Source organism: Pieris rapae, chromosome 14, assembly GCF_905147795.1.
Source record: "Pieris rapae chromosome 14, ilPieRapa1.1, whole genome shotgun sequence".
Lineage (NCBI taxonomy): Eukaryota > Metazoa > Arthropoda > Insecta > Lepidoptera > Pieridae > Pieris > Pieris rapae.
Window position 1 is genome coordinate 9,522,894 of NC_059522.1, and position 9,876 is coordinate 9,532,769.

Sequence of the window (9,876 nt, forward strand, 5' to 3'; positions counted from 1 at the left end):
AAATAACCAAGAAACCATATCCTACTTTAGATTCAAGACTTCCGAGGAACAGTCTTAAAATTTCGACGCAATCTCAAATTCACTAAAGATATGTTTTATGACAAAGTTCACGAGATAAAAGTCCAGTGTGCTCTGTATTTCATGTTATCACGAAGGTTTTATGAGTTTTATGGGTATTTCAAGCTTATTTTGACCTTCATAATTTGAGGTTCTACTGTATATACAAAAGACAATCCCGTATGCAACGCAAACCTTTTGGTGAATAGATTTCTCATCGAATTTCTTCTTAAGGTGTTAATTTGTTGTTTGTTGTGAACCAAGTCTGAGACGTCGTAGAGATTTTTGTTTCAATAAACATTATTATTTTCATCGTATTTGGTTTACTTTTGTACTTTTACCATCTATCTACTATCGAGCAAAAAGACGGCATGGCTATATCACCTTTTCTCCTAGCAGATCGGGCCATTTTCGACCATCATTGTGACTTCATCGTGGTTAAAATTAGAAGCTTGTATTTTTAATTACTTTGAAATAAACAGATTGCTTAGTGTGATTGCCAAATCAACGTATGTATTAAAAACATAAAATTGTAAAATTGACATGGTAACTATAAGCTGTCGTTAGGTAAGCTAATTAAGTAATAACTTGAGAGATATGAAGTCGTAAGTAGGGACAAAAAAATTAACTGACTTTTCACAAGAGTTACAGTCAAAAAATCAACAGCTGTTGGTGCTATATAAAATTTAGAAAAAGTATCAGTAAAGTAACGAATATGTTGCGTATTTTGTCCAACCCAACTTTCATGACGTAAGACCGGTATTACTGATTTGCAAACCCCTAAATTTGTACAGTGCCGCTTTCTTCATTTATACAAATCGGGGGTTTTTCGTTACAAATGAAGTGAAGTCCTTCCAGCGTCGTTTCTGGAAAAATATTTTCATGTTTTAGTAGTACGAGATTACAGCGTTTTTTTTAACAAGAACCTATCGGAATACACCGATTTTCAATTCAAACATGATAGTTTTAACTAACCACATAATATAAGTTAAAACGTTTATTGTCTTATTATAAATACAATTCACAGTATATTGGTTGGTTTAGCCTGTCTTGAATACTATGGTACACTCTACATAGCATTACTCTCTTAATAACGACAGCAAGTAAGTATTAAATTACTTTTTAAGTTTAATTTAGTAAAAACTAAGCAGATGTACGTTCTTTTGTCGCTTTATTGTCCTAGTCCGCAAAAAACTGAATGTTGGCTTAATACAAACGAACATTCTTAGAAATTCGTTCATTTGTTTACAAATTGGGATTGCTAGCACGTGCTTATCACCAACATGCTTCAATATTGCAAGATTAATAAAATAAGTAAAATACAACAAAATTAGTGGTGCAGCAAAAGACGTCATACAAAAAATAGCAGACTATACGTAATAGCACTCAAATGTTATTATTCTAACTAGTATAAACTTTTTCTTATCATTAAACATATCTTTTCCATTTAACGATTAATCTCTATAACGTCATAAAACCCACTCCCTTCGTGTCGTTATAAACAGATATACTACCGTATGCTCTGTGACCTCAACGCAAACTTTTGTTGATATGATAAATAAATAAAATAAAAAAAAAGTCATTTATTTTTTGCAAAAGAACAAAGTATACTTAATCCTATCACATATATCTTTTTAAAGAAAGTAAATTACACTCTCTCTCCATTTAAATTTTAAAGCTTAGCTTAGTTCATCAGTAGCTTTGATAAGATAACATAGTCAAACTATCATCATGCCTTCAAAATTTGTAAGGGAATTCAAATAATTTTATTGACTATTCATTTAATTCACTTGACTCTTTACCAAGTGAATTGCTCAGAATTCCAGAGGATTCACCTTGCTTTGTCCGTGATGCAAATCAATTGAGAATGCCTTGATAAAGCTCCAATACGTTTTGAATCCGTACTTTCTATTATTTGCAAGCTATTATGAGATTGAAGACTCTCTAGGCATTAGCTTTTTACTACCAATTTACGTAAATTGAATTCTTATAATTCTAATGGCAATGTAATATATATTTTTTTATAGAACAGGGGGCAAACGGGCAGGACATCTATTTTATTTATTCTGACGTATAAGCTTTATTATTGTATAGTTTCATTTAATTCCATTCAGCAGTTTTTACGTGAAAGAGTAACAAACATCCATACATACGAGCTGCAGCGTTTATAATATTAGTCGGATTTAATCTATCTATAATCTCGTGTAAATTGGAAGCACAAACGAACTTAAATTTTTTAAGTAGTTTTTATTATTCACAAGGCTGTTAAGGAAAAATTCATACATATATCCTAAACATATCCATCATACATTACATATTATGTGTAGCTCAAGTCGTTTAGACGGCCGGCAACGCACTCTCGCGAGCCCTCTAACATTGAGAGTGTCCATGGGCGGCGGTATCACTTAACATCAGGTGAGCCTCCTGCCCGTTTGCCCCCTGTTCAATATAAATAATAATAATAATTCATTTCAAATGCACATGTAGTAATAAATTGATTCCTTAATGAAAATAGATATAGGTATTTAAAAAATATATATTTTTCACGCATTACATCATTGGACAAATAAAATTTTAATCCTGCGTAGTTGCGGGCACCAGCATTACAATTTCCATGATTGTTTGACATCTAAAAATATCTCACATTAAAACGCACAAGTATTTCATTAGTTATAATAGTAATATGAGACATTATTCACTATCCCCGAGCGACCCTGTAAAAGAATTTCACTATTCACAAGTCGCAAACGTGTAATTTCTTTTTCGCAATTTCATCAGAGAATTCGGAATAATTTATCAAATTGTGCGCTCGGTATGCACATGTAGCCGAGTTGCTCAGCTGTGCTCGGTCACAGTCGCAAAGTAATTTTTTATCTCCCCTTTCCTACGTCAGCAATGCGGATCCTTGGGGAGCATATCACGAGGGACGCAACGTATCAATCTGAAGCGTGGTAGACGGCAATTTGGAATGCTTAGAACGGTCTAATTTATGTGGTTGCTTATGAAAGACTATGTGAAGAAAAGTTTGTGAATTTGTGACATATAATTTATAAAACTAGTGGCCCGAAAGTATTTGTAAAAATATTTTTTTGTAAATGTTTATATGTTGTTTAATATTGAAACATTTGTTTTTCTGAATTCAATCAATCAATATTTTCTCAACACATGTGATGAATGATGAATCTATTTTAAGTAGGGATCCTTATTTTTTCTTGCAATTTAAATAGGTTATATAAATCAGTATTAATGTAGCATTTAAATGGTATTTTTTTTTAATCGGTCCAGTACTTTTTGATCCAAATACAAACATACAAATCTTTCCTTTTTATAATACGAGTATTAGTATCGATTTAAACATAAGTTATCAAAGAGACTGTCTGGTGATTGTTTGTGTTTCTGAATCCATTCTAAAAATCTTAAGATCATAAGACTGATTTTTAGCTACCTATTATTACATTATATAATACTTGTATGTAAAATCTCGTCTAGATCACGTTTAATATGATAGATAATCCAACGGGCAGCAAAGAAGTATTTTTTATTATTACAAAACTGTAATGTTTTATTTATTTCTACGGATTTATTGCTAGCCAAGAATACTTGGCGGATGCGTAGTTCGAGGCCCCTAAAGCAATCCTCCAGAGGTCGATATGTTGTATATTATAATGCTTATCGGCTTAAAACTTATATCTTCAAGGTATGCCGTCATTACACTGGTTTTTGCCGAAAATGGTAAAATATTTAAAAAATAGAGGACGTGTGTGATACACCGGGCGTTGCAAGGTGTATTTTTTTAATTCATTGCGAATTCTTGGATGTGTCATAAAATAAATATCAATGTCAATAAGTTTAGTATATATCAGAGATTAACACCGGAGTAATTTAAAATATTACAGGGTATTTATTACTAATGAAATTAACACTGTAATTTAATTAATTAACGCTTATTATAAAAACAATTTCACCCGGTGATTTCCGTTAGATCCGCTAGGGAAATCGAGAGGAAATCCAGATGGTGAAAAACGTATAAAAACTCCAATTAATTTTCTCAATTATAGCGAAAATATACGGAGTCTGATACGAAAAAAATAGCTATTGATTTTCTAATTGTTTACCTCACTGTTTTCAGATTAAGAAAATTCCTTTTTCTTCTTTCTATTAAAATGGACTTCCAGTAATCCTTTAATGGTATTTTTAATAACGTTCATATTTCAAAAGAAGTTGATATACAACTAGATATACAACACCATTTATATATTATAAGCTTAGCAGTGTTGCCTTAGTGAAGTCAGCGTGCGACACTCATGTCTGATGTCGTAGCTTCGATCCCCGGCTATTTACCAATGGCTTTCTTTCTATGTGCATTTAACATTCGCTCGAACAGTGAAGGAAAACATGGTGAGGAAACCTTAGCCTTAGACTTAAAGTGGATGGCATGTGTCAGGCACAGAACTGATCATGAAAAGATACAGAGCAATCTGAGGCCCCAACCTAAAAAGGTTGTAGCGCCACTGAACTATAGATTTTTGGTTGGATTTTAAGATTTTGCGACTTTTTTTCTGTCATAAAAATGAGAATACTTAAAAAACAAAAAAGTTACGTAGTTTAAGTATGTGTAAATTTGGCTGTGGTGAAAAAGATCCTTTATATATTATACTAGCGACCCGCCCCGGCTTCGCACGGGTGCAATGCTGGTATTAAATACACTGCAGAAAGTCTGTGAACGTTGTATATAAAAATGTGGGTTATCCATAAGAGATAGACATATACCATCACGGAACCTTCCTCTTGAATCACTCTATCTATTAAAAAAAACGCATCAAAATCCGTTGCGTAGTTTCAAAGATTTAAGCATACAAAGGGACATAGGGACAGAGAAAGCGACTTTGTTTTATACTATGTAGAGATTCCTATACTGTGATTATATTGATGAATTATTTACAATTCATTTTAGCTTTATCGCAAGCATTTCATCAATCAGTACCAATTTTAAAATTACTCAGCCGCGTCATTCAACCTAACTTTAGCTTAAATCGAAGTACGTAAAAGCGATTCCAGCTAACCACTCGTAGTTTCACGGTTGAAAATACTACGAATAGTAACGTATCACGATTCATTTTCCCTTTAATTGAATACTCACAAAAAGAGCCAAGCAAAAAATGAATGTTTCAACTACCTATAGTTTTGCTTCATTTTTATACTGGTTACAAATATTTTTTCAGGATCGCTTTTTTACGTTTGTGACGGGATTAAAGTATTTCGGATATTAATTTGTGCAACGTTTCTATTTCCATTAAATCATGCATGTCAATTTAGAATTATTTTTTTTCTGTTCAGTGATTTTTTCGAGTCAGCAGTGGTAGACTAAGAGCGCGAAAATCAAACTCGAGTTTCTAGTCGAGCGATATTTTTTACAGACCATTCTCTCAATGCCAGAGGGCTCGAGAGTGCGTTGCCGGCCTTTTAAGAATTAGTACGCTCTTTTCTTGAAGGACCCTAAGTCGAATTGGTTCGGAAATTTATATATAATACTTATTTTATCTAATTTAGAAATTCTCTAATTTAAAGTTAAACCTATATCAGTTAAGCTATATATAGAAAAATAAGGTCTTAAGGTAGTTTCACTTCTTACCTGTGTACACTACTACACGCACACAATTTTTTTTTATTTTTATTTCAAACCTTAAAATTATCAGTAGATTTAGTAATATGTATGATGTTGTAGACATAATAAATAAATAAAATAAACCTTTGCTTAATACCGTCCCAGCGATTGCATCAATGACACTTGCCACTACGTCCTTCCGCTTAGCTTACCATTGATCGGTTGTGTGTTAAACTTTGTTAGCGTATTTCCTAGAAACGAAGTTTTTTTATTCATTTTACGAAATCATTTATGTTACTATTACTCTCTTTGCCTCATATACAACTGTACGCCAGGTTGATGTCCAAGAAAATTAATCTAATTTTTTGTTGGATTCCATCGAAAGTGCATTTTGTTTTTAACCATAGACAATATGTGGGTAATATGTAAAAAAGTAAAGTACCGTTGACGTAATCACCAAATAAGAAAAATAAAATCCCCCTCCCCTTCACCCCTTACAGTGTCTAATAATTGACGTAATGTTATTATTATATTGTACCTAAAATGATTTTTACCATAGTAATAAGTGTACTAAAGTATAAAAAATTATTAGTTATTTTTTCGTATTTTATAACGTGTCAAACAAAGAGACATTGTATACGAATCATTCATTTTATTAGCGCGTTTTACGAGTGCGCCTAGATAAAAGAATCTTCATATGGTCCTTTTGTCATTTTACGGTGGACGAAAGCTTTTACGATACACGCGCCGGACGTTATCCGTGATACCTGAGCGGAAAGAACAATGAATTTCACCTTTTTCGATTAAAGCGAAACCACTTTTGATTTTTTGGTTAGTAATTTGCGAAACCTAATAAAATTCGAAAAATGGACGATAGCTTGTGTTAAGTTTATCATGGAAAGTTAAGTTCATCAGAAAATCACATTCGAATTGATTAAGTTACATATATTTGTACGCATAAATGTTATATAATTTTTTTAACAAACGAACGCTGCAAGGCGGAGGCCAATTGTGCCTCTTTGTCGCTCGTTCCACACTCGCTTGTACTCCAAGCCTTAATTGGAACGCCTCAGAGCGAGGTAACGCCGCATGCGTCATGTTTTTCGTGCAGCTGGCGCCATCCAAAGACGTTTTCACGTCAAAATACAATTGTATTCTTTGATACATTTGTAAGCAATATTTATACAACCAATATGTACTGTCTAGAGTGGAAGTATCTGATCTAAAATAACATCGTAAATACCTTCAATGATAATAAAGATGTTTTCCGAAGTTTCGACCAACTTCAATCGCTAACTTGGTAGAAGACAAACAAATTTGAGGACGTGCCCCTCTTCGATATTGAATGCTCTTCGAAAGTTTTGTACAAAACAAAAATTCAAATATTTATATTAAATTTTTTTTATTACATTTTTTTTTTTATATACTTGCAAAGAACAATGTAAACCTACTAAATATTTAATGAGACCTATAATAATGTTCGCTAAAACTATTTATTTAGAAATTCTATTTATTTATTTATTATTACGTGGTTGGAGGCTTATCGGATGTTTATTTATTTATTACAGAGATACATACATTATCCGTACAGACCATGCTATTTCAATAATGTCGAGATATATACGTAATAAAGTATATAATAAACACATAACATACAAACATATATGCTAAGTAATACCGTCGCTCATGCCCGAGGGCTCGCTAGTGCGTTGTCGGCCTTTTAAGAATTGGTACGCTCGTTTCGTAAAGGGCCCTCCTAAGTCTATTTGTTTCGGAAATACATCGATGTTCTACTTGGTAGCGGTGCGCGACAAAAACTGCCTTAAAAATATTGTCTTGTATCACCGCATCACCTTGGAATTTACTCGACGTCCGATGATGTAATAGCCGACAGTCGTAGTCCAAAAAAAGAGATTTCTACTATTTCTAGAGTTATTGAGATGCACATAGGATGTATCTATGGATCAACTGTCACGGTCTGATCTCAGATAGCTTTTATCTGAGATTGTGAATTAATTATTGGGTTCGGGGTTAGTCTACACACCATATTTCTACATAATAATAATATTAAAAAAATATTAAGTAATAGTTATTAAAAACAAAAATATCAATGATGGGAACCTATTACTGCGTTTTATATTATGAAGTAAAGTAAATATGTACTTAAGATATCTAGTATATAGTTCTTTATAGAGTAATCGAGTATAAAATAGGACCCTCCAAACTTGTGACTACTTAGAATTCAAAGCCTGTACTCCATTCAATTTACATTCAGCGGACTAAACTAGTTATTTCAATTGAAATGTATTTATTTAAGAATAATTATACCTTTACATACAAACTAGCTAAACATACAGTTTGGTAAATAGAATAAATACTTGTACTCATTAATACATATTAAACAGCTTATCGTAGCAACATAAAATACAAGTTAAAGATTTTTTATCTTTATTTTATCGCGCTTCTAACAAGACTGCTATAGTTTAACCAATAGATGTCGCTGGTTTACCTTGAATCGCGGTATTTCTTTGTGGTTGAAGACTATACTTACCATGATTTCGATTGTGTAATGTTGTTGAAAAAAAAAATAGTCGAAAAAAAAGAAATATTTTATAGGCTCATGCTCATTTTTTAAGGCGCAACTAGAATTGTAAAATTTTTCGTATTCGGACGTCGAGACAGAATACGAAATTCCACAACTGCGCGTTTTTCTAGGCAGATTTGCACCATCACTTTGTGGAACCAGCTGCCCACTGAAGTAATTCAGTCAGAACCCATTCAACTTAGGGTCCTTCAAAAAAAGAGCGTAGCAATTCTTAAAAGGCCGGCAACGCACTCGCGAACCCTCTGGCATTGAGTGTCCATGGGCGGCGGTATTACTTAACATTAGGTGAGCCTCCCGCCCGTTTGCAGGGTTTTATAAAAAAAAGCATTTTTATAATATTTTTAAATTGTAATTGTGACTATCAGAAGGGCCTTTTTAAAAGGCCTTATTGATGTAAAGAATGTGACTTTGATTTATACGAATACATGAAGTTTTGTACTTTTGCAGGAGTGTGAGAGGAAAATTTCGATAACAACCATATTGATAATAATTTATTGTACTGCCTTCGTAAAGATTTTCTAATTTATTATACACAAAAACCTCATATCAATAATCTGGAATGTAGTTATTAGCAAATTACCGCAGTTCACCTGTTTTGTTAAATTAATATTAGCTTATGACTTTGACATTATTATTAGATTAACAAACATACATTGTTTTGTAAGGCGTTCGAACACTGCGTACTTTTAGAAACACAATTAAATTATACAAATTAAAGAGGATTGTTTTATTTTTATCTAGTCTCCATCATCCCTAAGTAACATAGGTATGTTTTACCATTCCAGTGGTATTTATAACATATTTGACACTTTGTAGCGGTATGGATATATATTCTTTTCTTATAGGAACAGTCAAACAAGCATATGGAATGCGCAAAAAGGACAGTCATTGCAGTCGATGTACGAATCGAGTACGCTGTTTTGAACAGTTGAATGTTATCCTCCCGGTTCCCCGATAGTTAATTCCACAGTTAATTACTTTGATAGGAGAATCAATATGTACTGTATTGGCTATGCTATTTATAAATGTTATGTTATTAAAAAAAATGCTAATAATAAATATATTAAATATTCTAAATAATAATAAATCTAGAGTTTTACATTACACAGGATATAAGATCATGAAACAGATACAGAAATCTGAGGCCCAGACCTTAAAATTTGTAGCACCACTTATTAATTTATTTTATATGATATGTTTTCTAATTCGACGAGATCGCTTATCATAGATTTCATCGTGTGTGCGGTGGATATAACAAACCATTGTGCTGACAACTTAATAATTACTATTTACAGTGAGACTATACAGTCCGAATAGCTAATATTGCGGCATAAAGCTTTTATATAAATTGGTAAATGACGGTATGTTATTTTTAGAAAATGATATGAAATACCGATAATTTAAATGAAATCAAAATTTAATAATAATAGCTGGTAGGATAAGCAAGTGTACGAGCCAAGGATTTAGAGGTCTGGGGGCGTTGGGGCAGCAAAGGAATGGGCGCCACATCACCACATTTTATTTTCCAAATAAAATGAACAATTTTTTTTTGTCTTTCAATCAATATATTCAAAACAATATTGTAAAATCAAGTACATTATTTTAGTAT